Consider the following 13,119-nt stretch of genomic DNA (forward strand, 5'->3'; position numbering starts at 1 on the left):
CTCCAGGTGGCTCGGGCTCCTAGGGAACCGGCCTTTGTCAGTTTAACATTCAGTGCACTCTGCACAACGTTTAACCGCTTCAGCTGCCTGCCGGCCTGGAGAGTTGGGGCCTACGGGGAACTCGCTCCAGAAAGGCACAGGTTCCTAGAGCCCCTTTTGGAATGAAAGCTGGAGCGAGATGTGGTCTGAAAACCATTCCTGGCGATTGATGGTCCGTGGACTGGTTTTGATCGCCCCCCTGGGGGCCGAAGAGGAATTTTCCAGAGTATTCTTTCCCTTATCGCCCCTGGGTTTTCTCCTCCGGTTTTGTGCCTCTCCCAGGAGATTACATGACTGCAGGAGTGGGTGGGCGGGAGGTGAGGGGGAGGGAAGAGCTGTTTTAGTCATGATGTTCCGCCCATCGTGGTATGGTGGGGGGCAGGCTTGATGGACCAACTGGTCTTTTCCTGCCCCTCAATTTTGTACGATTGTAAAATCGCAAGAGTAACGAGGAGGAACAAGTCCTGTAGCTGCGTCTCCTTTAAGACGCTCCTTAAAACCTACCTCTTTGACCAAGCTTTTGGTCACCTGTCCTAATATCTCCTTATGGGGCTCGGTGTCAAATTTTGTCTGATAACCGCTCCTGTGAAGCGCCTTGGGACGTTTTACTACGTATGTGAATGCAGATTATTGTTGGAATGGGTAGTGACAGTGTAAGCATGCTCCTGCTACTGTCTCCTGCTCTGTGTTTCCAATGAAATCATAAGCATGAGAAATATGGGAAAAAAAGTAACGAGTTATGAACACATTATTGATGTCGCTACACAAAGGACTCTCACTCCATTATGGTTTATTCTGGGAGGTTTCGGCCGCCCTGCAAGGTGAAGGATCGAGGAGCGAGGGTTTACTTCCAAGATCTACGTTGGATGCACAAACATGAGATTTTTAAAAGACAGGTCCATTTTCTCCACTTGCTACTGTGTTTAGCACTAATTATCGATCTTTATCGTTCATTTTCATTGACAAAGACAATATTAAAACTCACTCCCGCCCCCCCGCCCCATCCATTGTTCAATTTTGAAGTTAAAAGATAAAGGGGAGGGGTCGTTTACCGATGGGGGGGAGGGGAGAGCTTGGGGTGGGGATCGGGGGAAGGGGGGATGGTGAACGATGGCCAGGGCCGATCGATAGCCTGGGGGGAGGGGGCCAGAGGCCAGCAGGATCAGGATCAGAGTCTAGGTCAAGGGTCGGGAGATCGGGGTGGTGGGAGGGTGTATGGAGGTTAGCTGGGGGCAGCCAGGAGCAGCGGTGAATGGGACGGTGGTTAATTGTAGAGCTGGGAGCTCCCAGCGCTGCATTCAGGTAAGTAACTTGCCTTCATTGTCATAGGAATATAGGAACAGCCCCTCGTGCCTGCTCCGCCATTTGATAAGATCATGGCTGATCTGTGATCTAACTCCATATACCCACCTTTGGCCCATATCCCTTAATACCTTTGGTTGCCAAAAAGCTATCTATCTCAGATTTAAATTTAGCAAGTATCAATTGCCGTTTGCGGAAGAGAGTTCCAAACTTCTACCACCCTTTGTGTGTAGAAATGGTTTCCCCGAGTGCAGCCTCCGATGACCTCAAGCAGGCATTCGGCCCCTCATTTGCATTTGCAAAAAAAAAAACCACCGGACCTTGAATTCTGCTCCTCCTGGCTCCGTAGGATGGGTTTTCTTAACAAAAAAGTAATGTTTTCAACTTGCCTGGAGTTGGAGGCCGCGGTGGGGGCGAGGCCGTTGAAGAAGCCTAACGGAGCAGGCCCGACAGCTACCCCCGGCTCAAGGCCGGCTAATTTCTCGATCGGGTCCTTCAACAGGCATTGGGGGAACTATTGCATGACGTGGAGAAACGAACCCCTTCGAATTTAGCAGCGGGACTAACGACTGTGCAAATTGGTCTGGTTTAACGTCCGGAAAATGGGTGCAGTGCGAACCAATTATGAAGCTGAAAACCCTGTCTGATTTTCTCAGCCAGGCGAAGAAACGAGTGACAACTAAGTCCAGCTGACCGACAAACATGTTTGGTAATAATTCATCAACCATTATCAATAAGGTGAGTGATAAATTAAAACAATTTTCTGAATAATTTACAAGGATGATACCAGGACTGAGAGATTATACCTAAAAGGACAGGCTGGGGCTTTGAAGGCTGAGGGGCGACCTGACAGACGCCTTTAAAATTATGAAGGGGTTTGATAGGGCAGCCGGAGAAAACATGTTTCCACTTGTGGGGGAATCGAAAACCGGGGTCCATAAATATAATCGCTAATAAATCCAATAAGGAATTCAGGAGAAACTTCTTTACTCAGAATGTGGAACTCGCTACCACATGGAGTGGTTGAGGCGAATAACATAGATGCATTTAAGGGGAAGCTGGACAAGCACGAGGGAGAAAGGAATAGAAGGTTATGCTGATTAGGGTTGAGACGAAGAAGGGAGAAGGCTCCTGTGGAGCATAAACGCCGGCATAGACCGGATGGGCCAAATGGCCTGTTTCTGTGCTGTAAAATTCGATGTAATTCTGCGTCACGGATATTATCCATGCCTCGCACAAGCACTGATGGGTAACCTTCTGTGAATGGACACCCGACTTCTGCATTCTGATATCCTCTGTCATTTCACTACATCTAAGTAAGACGAGGGGGTGGGGGGAAGCAAGGGAGCATTAAACAGAGTCCTTTTATTTTTATTTTTCTTGAGAAAAAGGAAGTGCTCAGCAGAATCGACGGCAACTGGGCAAGATATAAAACCCGGAGCTTGCACCGGGGCTGTGGATTGTCACCGAATCGCTTCATTTTGTTTTTTTGTGCAGTCTGGGCATTTCAAATAAACTTCTTATTTTCCCCCCACACACTCTCAATCCAATTTTCTCCCCCTCTCCTCTCCCTCTAGCTGGGGTCAGCAGCCCTCCAGCACCTCCTCCCCACCCCGGTTGCAATCCTTTTCCCGCATGAGTCTAGGCGGCGAAGGTTGGCGGGCTGTTCGACTATGGGAGGAATCGCGAGGAAGCCCGATCCTTTCTCTCCCCGCCCAAACGAGCGTTCTCCAGCAGAGGTCACTGGACTGCGACCGGGAGTGGGAACCCTGCCTAGAGTTTGTTTGTTTGTTTATTTTTTTGCTTCCCCTTCCTGAACTAGGAGCATTGAGGCAAATTCCACCATCCCCTGCAGCTGTCCGAGTCAGCACAGAGCAGGGAGTCAGGAGTGGAACCTACCTGGTCTGCAGGGCTCCATATTACACCTGGCACTGGAGGAACTAATGTACCAGGATCTAGAAATCACTGTTGTTTGTAACAGTGCAAGAACATTCAAAGGGTTTGTGTGACGTATCTTGCTGTGCATTTGGGAAACAATCCAACATAATAAGACTCGAGTGTTTAAACCCTACTATCGCACACAGTAATTCCAGCACTGTATGTTGTTTAAATGTTGTTGGTTAAAAAGAAAGACTTGCATTTATATAGCACCTTTCACAACCTCAGGATGTCTCAAAGCATTTTACAGCCAATGAAGTACTTTTGGAGTGTAGTCACTGTTGTAATGTAGGAAACGTGGCAGCCAATTTATGATCCCACAAACAGCAATGTGACAATGACCAGATCATCTGTTTATTTTACCTGAGTCAGAAGCCCCAGTCTCCGGAGACTTGAGCACATAATCCAGGCTGACACTCCCAGCGCAGTACTGAGGGAGTGCTGCGCTGTCAGAGGAGCAGTCCTGCGGATGAGACATTAAACCGAGGCCCCGTCTGCCCTTTCAGTTGGACCTAAAAGATCCTAAGGTACTATTTTGAAGATGAGCAGGGGAGTTCTCCCCGGTGTCCTGGCCAATATTTATCCCTCAACCAACGTCACTAAAACAGATGATCTGGTCATTATCACATTGCTGTTTGTGGGATCTTGTTGTGCATAAATTGGCTGCCATGTTTCCTACATTACAACAGTGACTACACTCCAAAAGTACTTAATTGGGTGTAAAACGCTTTGGGACGTCCTGAGGTTGTGAAAGGCACTATATAAATTCAAATTTCTTCTTTGCCCAGAACCAATTTGGAATTTTTATAGAGGCTGAAATGATATTTGTTCCCACGGACAGCCACTTTTTTTTTTGAGATAGGCACAACTCTTCAAATTGGACAGTTAGCCAGATTCTCCACATGCCCCATTAGGCTAATTTCTGGCACGAGGCCAGAACTCTGCTGGGAATTTATGCTAATTACTGAAATTACGTGACCCTGCAATATTGGGCAGTCAGCTCAGTGTGTCGTCGGCTAAAGAAAGAACTTGCATTTGTGTACGATTTTTCACATCCTCCGGACATTCTAAACCACTTCACAGCCAATGAATTCATTTTGAATTGTCGTCCCTGTTGATTTTAGACAAGTGAAGCAGCCAATCTGTGGTCCAGTAAAGAGCAAATAGGAACAGGAGTAGGCCATTCAGGCCCTCGAGCCTGTTCTGCCAATCAATTAGATCATGGCCGATCTGTTATCCTATCTCCATTTACTTGCTTTGGTCCCATATCCCTAACAAAATCTATCGATCTCAGTTTTTGAAATTTTCAATTGATCCCCCTCCTTAACAACTTTTTGGGGCACAGGGTACCAGATTCCATTACTGATCAGATAAATAACCAGTTAGCCTGTTTTTGGGGGGCGTTAGTTTCGGGATAAATGTTGTCCAGGACTCCAAGAGGACTCTTCTTCAAATAATGCAAGGGGATATTTTACATCCATCTGAGATCGCAGAAACGCCCTCTGTTTAACTTCTCATCCGAAAGTTGGCACCTGTGACAGTGCAGCACTCCCCCGTTACTGCACATGATTGTCTTATGTGCTCAAATCCTGGAGGGCGGCTTGAACCCATGACTTTCTGACTCCAAGAAGGCTACCACTGGGTCAAGGTTGACACTCTCGCTTGGCCCTTTGGCAAGCGGCCATTACCAAGAGTGCAGAATTGGGACTTTAGCTTATTGCTATTGTTCTCCCCTTCCTTTGTTCTGGTCAGTTCTATAAAGGTTCTCTTCTCCTGTCCATTCCGGTTCTGACGAATGTCCCATTGAAATGTTAACTGCAGTCTCGGGAGTGGCTGGTTCACACAGTGACTTGTCCAGCGGTAGGCTCAGTACAACTATTCAGAAGGAAGCTACTCACTCAAGTATTAAAACAACAATTTGTAATCTATTCTTTTTGTTCTACTTTTTCCTGTTTAAGAATTTATTAAATCCAAAGTAAGAATTAGTGACTGGCCTGCTAGCCAATCAGCTACAATTAAGAATGAATGCTCTGGTTCCGTCTCTCAACGCCTCGATTTTAAATTCTCATCCTCATCTTCAAATCCCTCCATGGCCTCGCCCCTCCTTATCTCTGTAGCCTCCTCCAGCCCTACAACCCTCCGAGATGTCTGCGTAACTCCAGCTCTGGCCTCTTGTGCATCGCCTACTCCATTCGTCCCACCATTGGCAGCTGTGCCTTCAGCTATCTAGGCCTTAAGCTCTGGAATTCCCTCCCTAAACCCTCTCCTTCTCTCCTTCTTTAAGATGTTCCTAAAAACCTACCTAGCTTTTAGTCACTCCTCCCAATATCTCTTTCTTTGGCGCTGTGTCATTTTTTGTCCTGTGAAGTGCCTTGGGTCGTTTTACGACATTAAAGGTGCTGTATAAGTGCAAGTTGTTGTTTAATTGCAGAGGAACTTGGTGGCAGTTTTGAAACATCTGTATTTATTTTACAGTGTTTCTAACTCTTTATCGCAGCTCCTACAGCCAAAATTTTATGAACAATGTGATTACTTTGAAGTACAATGACTGTTGTTCTGAAAGCAAACATGGCAGCCATTTGGTGCACAGCAAGATCACACTAACAGTAATGAGATGAAATGACCAGTTGATCTGTTTTTTGCTGGTGTTCCCTGACAGAGGAATGTTGACCAGGACACGGGGAGAACTCCCTGCTCTTTTTCACATGCTGCCACAGCAATATCCACCTGAACCACCAGAACAGACAGACAAGACGTTAAATTTAACATCTCATCTAAGAACACTTACTGCAGTTATACAGGGCCTTCGTGAGACCACATCTGGAGTATTGTGTGCAGTTTTGGTCTCCTTACCTAAGAAAGGATATACTTGCCATTGAGGGAGTGCAGCGAAGGTTCACCAGACTGATTCCTGGGATGGCAGGACTGTCGTATGACTGTCGACTCGGCCTGTATTCACTCGAGTTTAGAAGAATGAGAGGGGATCTCATTGAAACATATAAAATTCTGACAGGGCTAGACAGACTGGATGCAGGGAGGATGTTTCCCCTGGCTGGGGGGGGCCCTAGAATGAGGGGTCACAGTCTCAGGATACGGGGTAGAACATTTAGGACTGAGATGAGGAGAAATTTCTTCACTCAGAGGGTGGTGAACCTGTGGAATTCTCTACCACAGGAGGCTGTGGAGACCAAGTCACTGAATATATTTAAGAAAGAGATAAATAGATTTCTAGACACAAAAGGCATCAAGGGGTATGGGGAGAGAGCGGGAATATGGTATTGAGATAGAGGATCAGCAATGATCATATTGAATGGCGGAACAGGCTCGAAGGGCCGAATGGCCCACTCCGGCTCCTATTTTCTATGTAACAGCACCTGCAACAATGCAGCACCCCTTTGGTGTGACACTAGATTATGTGCTCAAGCCCTCGATTTGGGTTTGAAGCCTCGGCCTTCGGGTCGGAGTGGAGAAAGCTGACCTCTGAACTTGCTTCGTGCTATAGTTGAGGCCGACATGTCCTGATTGGCCGGCTGGGTATCAACAAGTGGGCAAATGGCTCCACCCCCTCAGCACTTCCAGGCTCAATCTATGGCTGAGACCTTGGGAGGAAAGTGATAGTGGCAAAAATAAACACAAGAAAGGTTGCAATGGTGAAAGAGGTTGGAGGCTGGAGGTGACAGAAGGATTACCAGATGACCAGCATTTCCTTGTATCTTGTAAAGGAGTGAGTGAATCATAAAGTTGTTCTTTAGAAATGTGATATGCAACTTATTCAGCAACTTTATATGAAGATTTTATCTACACGTTTTTAAATAGCGTGAGGTTTTCTTTTGTTATCGTGGAGAATCCTAGATAAAGAACTGAGGACGTCATGTAAGAGTAAGAGAAAAGATGAGGTGAATCAAGACTTTGTGACATCAAAGTAGGGTTTAAAAGCCTTTGGGGGATGGGAAGAGTGAGGGAAATAAGGAAAAAAACGAGGTAAACAGGAGACACTCTGATTTAGTCTTCACCTCAACCCAGTGAGGATGCTGAGAGGAGAAAGAGCAAACTACTTAGGAAAAACCACTCCAGAGACCTGAGTGCAAAACCTAGGCTAGGCTGACGCTCCAGTGCAGTACTGAGGGAGTGCTGCCCTGTCGGAGGTGCCATCTTTCAGATGAGACTTTAAACTGAGGCCCTGTCTGCCATCTCAGGTGGATGTAAAAGATCCCATGGCACTATTCGAAGAAGAGCAGGGGAGTTCTCCCCGGTGTCCTGGCCAATATTTATCCCTCAACCAACATCACTAAAAAACAGATTATCTGGTCATTATCACATTGCTGTTTGTGGGATCTTGCTGTGCGCAAATTGACTGCCACGTTTCCTACATTACAGCAGTGACTGCAATTCAAAAGTACGTCATTGGCTCTAAAGTGCTTTGGGACGTCCTGAGGTCATGAAAAATGTTCTATAAAGGCAAGTCTTTTTGTCTTTTACTTCTCATCCTCCACTCATCTATTCTCTGGATAACTGTTGGGAGGTGCAGCAGAGAGCAGACCTGCCACTGTGTAATTCTTTCCCCATTCCTTTTTCTTTTGCTCCCTGCCTCCTTGAGGGGGAAGTAAGTTCTTGATCTCCAGCTGGTGTCTCCCTACAAGACTAGGGCTGTGGTTAGTCGCTCATTGTGCATGGGGAGCCATGGAAAAGGCTGGAGCTCTCATTGCAAGGCCACCTCTCAAAATTACATATAGAATTTTTAACTATTATTCTGATATTTTGGTACGGAGAATAAGGCAGCCACATACTGCTTGGATAATAGTCTAAATGAGGTAGAGGAGCAGAGGGATCTGGGGTTCAGATACACAAATCACTAGAAGTTGTGACGCAGGTTAATAAGGCCTTTTTAAAAAAAAGGCAAGCCAAGCACTGGGGTTCATTTCTAGAGGGATAGAATTGAAAAGCAGAGAAGTTATGTTAAACTTGTATTGAACTTTGGTTAGACCACACTTGAAGTACTGTGCACAATTTTGGTCTCCATATTATAAAAAGGATTATAGAGGCATTGGAGAAGGTGCAAAAAAGATTCACAAGGATGATGCCAGAATTGAGAGGATATAATTATCAGGAAAGGCTGAACAGGCTGGGGCTCTTTTCTCTAGAAAAGAGAAGGCTGAAGGGTGACCTGATGGAGGTCTTTAAAATTATGAAGGGGTTTGATAGGGTAGACATAGAGAAGATGTTTCCACTTGTGGGGGAGACCAAAACTAGGGGCCATCAATATAAGATACTCACCATTAAATCGAATAGGTAATTCAGGAGAAACTTCCTTACCCAAAGAGTGGTAATAATGTGGAACTCGCTACCGCAATGAATAGTTAAGGCAAATAGCAAAGATGCAATTAAGGGGAAGCTAGATAAACACATGAGGGAGGAAGGAATCGAAGGATATGCTGATAGGGTGAGATGCAAAGGGGTGGGAGGAGGCTCGTGTGGACCATAAACGCTGGCATAGACCAGTTGGGCCGAATGGCCTGTTTCTGTGCTGTAGATTCTATGTAATGATATTGTAACACTTTGACTCATAATTTAGAAAACAAGTGAGAACCACCAGCATTTCGAATAGCTTGTTTTTATTTTTAAAACACTTCACACATATAATAAATAGAACAGGAGGTGATGACAAGTGTGATATTGATTACAATATATATTATGTACATCCGCGGAGAGAGGAAGGTTCTAGAATTCGTTCGTAGCTTGGCAGATACAAGACTGTAGACCGTGGGATACACAATATGTGATGCCATTTTTATGAATAATTCTTTCTATTTCATGGAAATTAAATCAAATTGGGACTTCTTTTTTCCTTAGAAAATGTTGTTTGATGAGAATGTTTGCCAACCCATACCTCAGATGAAGAATCAACACTGCAGCTACGCTATGACCAAACTATGATGGAATGCAGCATTCCAATAAACCCAGCTGTTGCTTGCCTCTTTCCTCTGTTTGTTTTTACCTGCTACTCTTGTCAACATTTGTAAACAATTTTACAACACCAAGTTATAGTCCAGCAATTTTATTTTAAATTCACAAGCTTTCGGAGGCTTCCTCCTTCCTCAGGTAAATGAGGAAGGAGGAAGCCTCCGAAAGCTTGTGAATTTAAAATAAAATTGCTGGACTATAACTTGGTGTTGTAAAATTGTTTACAATTGTCAACCCCAGTCCATCACCGGCATCTCCACATCTTGTCAACATTGGTAGTGTCTTTTACCTTGGTGAATCTTTATTAGGTCATTTTTTAGCAAGTGCTAGAAACGGAATACATCCCAAAGAACCTTGAGGTATGGTTTGTGGCCCATTTATGGTCATGTCCATAACTCATGAGTTGTCCTCTCGAAGACGTCTTCCTTCCTCACAAACGAGGAAGGCCTTGTAACAGATAATTCACTAGAGCAACAACAACAATAAAACTGAGGAAGGGGGAAGCCTCCGAAAGCTTGTGAATTTAAAATAAAATTGCTGGACTATAACTTGGTGTTGTAAAATTGTTAACAATAAAACTTGCATTTATATAGTGCCTTTAACGTAGTAAAATATCCCAAGGTGCTTCACAGGAGCGATTTTCAAACAAAATTTGACACCGAGACACATAAAGAGATATTAGGACAGGTAGATTTTGAGGAGCGTCTTAAAGGAGGAGAGAGAGGTAGAGAGGCAGGGAGGGAATTTCAATGGTGGAGCGAATCGGGGATGCATAAGAGGCCAGAATTGGAGGAGCGCAGAGATCTCGGAGGGTTGTAGGGCTGGAGGAGGTTACAGAGATAGAGAGAGGGCGAGGCCATGGAGGGATTTGAAAACAAGGATGAGAATTTTAAAATCTAGGCATTGCTGGACTGGGTGCCAATGTCGGTCAGCGAGCACAGGGGCGACGGGTGAACGGAACTTGGTGCGAGTTAGGATACGAGCAGCAGAGTTTTGGATGAGCTTAAGTTTATGGAAGGTGGGAGGCCGGCCAGGAGAGCATTGGAATAGTTGAGTCTGGAGGTAACAAAGGCATGGATGAGGATTTCAGCAGCAGTGCAATGATGAGGCCTTACACATAAATGAAATACAGTGAATCTTTTTTGTTATTGTGGCAATGAGGGATGGGCTAGGGTTCATAGTTCAAAGTTGAGGGCACCATCAAACTAAAACGAGCAAAAGAAAAGGAGGTGACACTGCAGTCTTAAAAAGTGTAGAAAGAGTGAGGGAAAATAGAGTTTTGAAGCCTAGATAAGATTGTGTTGGAATAAGGAAACACCGTGAATTAGTCTTCATTTCATTCCAGCAAGGATGTAGAGAGGAGAGAGAGCAATTAGGATGGTATATTTGAATCTTGGAAGGGAAATGACAGTAATGGTAAAAATAAAGCCAAGAAAGATTGTGATGCAGAAAGAGGTTGAAGGCTAGAAGTGAGAGAAGGACGACAAGCTTTCCCTCGTATCTTTAAAGGAGTGAGTGAGTTGTAAAAGATGTTCTTTCTCAACTTGCTCAACAACTTCATCCCCAAATTTTAGTTACACACGTGCTACTTTTGGATGGTATAGTTAAACTTAAAAAAAAATAATTGCGGTCATCAAGGTGAGGGATGTTTTTGTTGGAAAATGGAACACTTTTCCATTTCAGGTACCCGGTGTTTGTATCAATCACTCCCAGGTGAGGTATAGGACAGATAGGTGAAGAGTAACGCTCCCTCTGGGCAACAATGGTCCTAACCGTAGATAAACACTAAATACTGCACAGTGCGGCATTTCTGCTTCTACTCCTGTGGTCTTTCAGAGCTGATGGCCAATTTAGTCGTGTGGGCCCATGCCCAGTAGGAATTGGGTTGAGACTGCCCAGACAGATTTTATGTAGGACCCTTATCGCCAACAGACGAAGGCGAATCATCTCATCGTTCTGGGCAGAATTTCAACCCACAGTTCAGAGGTAAAAGGTCAGAGTGAACGACCAGTGTGCCAGCCCACTTATCTCCTGAAATCCCCAATAGAAAAGAAAATGAGCAAAGTGAAGTTACATTCTGGGGGAGGTGGGGAGGGGGTTCCCTTTCGCATGTTATGAACCAGCAACTCTCAAGTTGACAAGGTGCTGTCATTCCCAAATCTTGTCACATGGTCAGTTGCAGTTGGCCGAAGAGGATAGACTCTGTGTACGGGCAACAGTGTGTAAGATGTGACTTTAGTGAACAGGGCCTCTTTGGTTCAGGCGATGCATATCTGAATCTTTTATGGGGCAGCTGTAAGGTGCTAATGTGTCACGTTTACACTGTAGATGCTCCTGAATGGAAGAAACCTCAGTGCCGGCTTGTGAGATGGACGCCAATTCGTTAAATTCCTTCAAGCGAGGGCTGGACCTGTTTCTATCTGGGGCGGAGCTCACCTCTTACAATAGGTAGGTACTGCATAGCATTATCAGGGCCAGAGTGATCTCCTGATCGCCCGGGGGGGGGGTCGGAGAGGAATTTCCCAGATTTTTCTCCCCCCAAATTGGCCTGGGTTTTTAAATGTTTCTTTTTTGTCTCTCCCAGGAGATCACACGGCTTTTGGGTGAGGTGGAGAGTGTATATATTGTGATGTATTAGGCATCCCGTGTGTGGGACAGGCGAGATGGACCAAGAGGGTCTTTTCCTGTCTGTCAATGTGCTTATATGTCACGCTCAGAATAAGCAACCAATGGTTTAATTACCGTGATGGCTTAAGGGGAGAGTGTCTCCATTCACTGGATGTGAGGCACATAAGGCAAGTTGTACAAAACGTGTGTCCCAATTAATTTTCTAGCACCTGTATCACAAGTAAAAGCCTCTTACGTTTTTTTAAAGAGTAGGTTTTAAAATTGACTTTTTTATTTGAATCGAAACACTGTCTCGCTGCTTCAGAATACTCGTGGAGATCTGCGTCTAATGGATTTTCAGCCTTGGCTCAAAAGTAGAAATAAATGCTGTACCCTATTGGTTCCTGCGATGCTCTGTTTATAATATTTGAGGTTTTTGAGACGATTACTGTTGACCTTTGTATCCCTGGATTAGGGAGGGGGAAATCAGCCTGGGTTCTCAATCCATTTGGACAGTTACATGGGTAAGATGGGTATAGAGGGATATGGGCCAAGTGCAGGAAATTGGGACTAGCTTAGTGGTATAAACTGGGCGACATGGACATGTTGGGCCGAAGGGCCTGTTTCCATGTTGTAACTTCTATGATTCTATGATGGTAAGCAAACCCTGTTGGAAATTATGTATGTATGGACAGTGATGACCCACATGGACAGCCAGCCCGCTGACACCCACTCGCCAGGCTCTAACATGAAGATTAGGCAGTTGCACGAGGTATCAGTAGGTGACTGGTGGCTATGGAACCATCTTCTGATCCTGGGGCAGGGTATTCTCGGAATGAAATCCTAAACCCATTTATGAAGAACGAGTGTATGATTTTGTTTTTTGAGGTGTGCAGAGGAATTCTTCCCACCTAACGACTTCAGGGGGGAGGGGGAGACAAAATTCGGCCAAAACCAATCTGCAAGTTTGCCAACAGCAAACCTTCAAGTAAGCAGGACTCCTCACACAATCGCACATTTGTGGTCTGTAATACGATATCACACTTGCGTTGACCTGTTATCCTCTGAAGGTTACTAATAACAGGGCTGTTCATATAACACCAAATGCCTCTCTGTTCAGATGAACTGGAACATCATATTATTTGGTCAAGCTATCGTTAGAATGGTTTCACCTTCACAGAAGAGACCTACAGTTGACAAAACGCACAGCATATTCTAGATTGTTCACCTTCAAATATCCCCCTTTTCCCACCCCCGCCCTCTCGGTCTGTG

The 13,119-nt window shown here is 45.1% G+C and overlaps 1 long non-coding RNA gene across 1 annotated transcript in view; it reads left to right on the top strand.

Moving 5' to 3' along the window:
- The first annotated feature begins 1,881 nt into the window (after positions 1 to 1,881).
- LOC137304463 (uncharacterized) overlaps positions 1,882 to 13,119 on the top strand; it is a 75,962-nt gene continuing 64,724 nt past the window's right edge. The window contains exons 1-2 of the long non-coding RNA XR_010958581.1: positions 1,882 to 2,079; positions 11,569 to 11,688. This is a non-coding gene — a long non-coding RNA (uncharacterized lncRNA). The remainder of the gene's footprint in view (positions 2,080 to 11,568; positions 11,689 to 13,119) is intronic.

Source organism: Heptranchias perlo, chromosome 37 (assembly GCF_035084215.1).
Source record: "Heptranchias perlo isolate sHepPer1 chromosome 37, sHepPer1.hap1, whole genome shotgun sequence".
NCBI lineage: Eukaryota > Metazoa > Chordata > Chondrichthyes > Hexanchiformes > Hexanchidae > Heptranchias > Heptranchias perlo.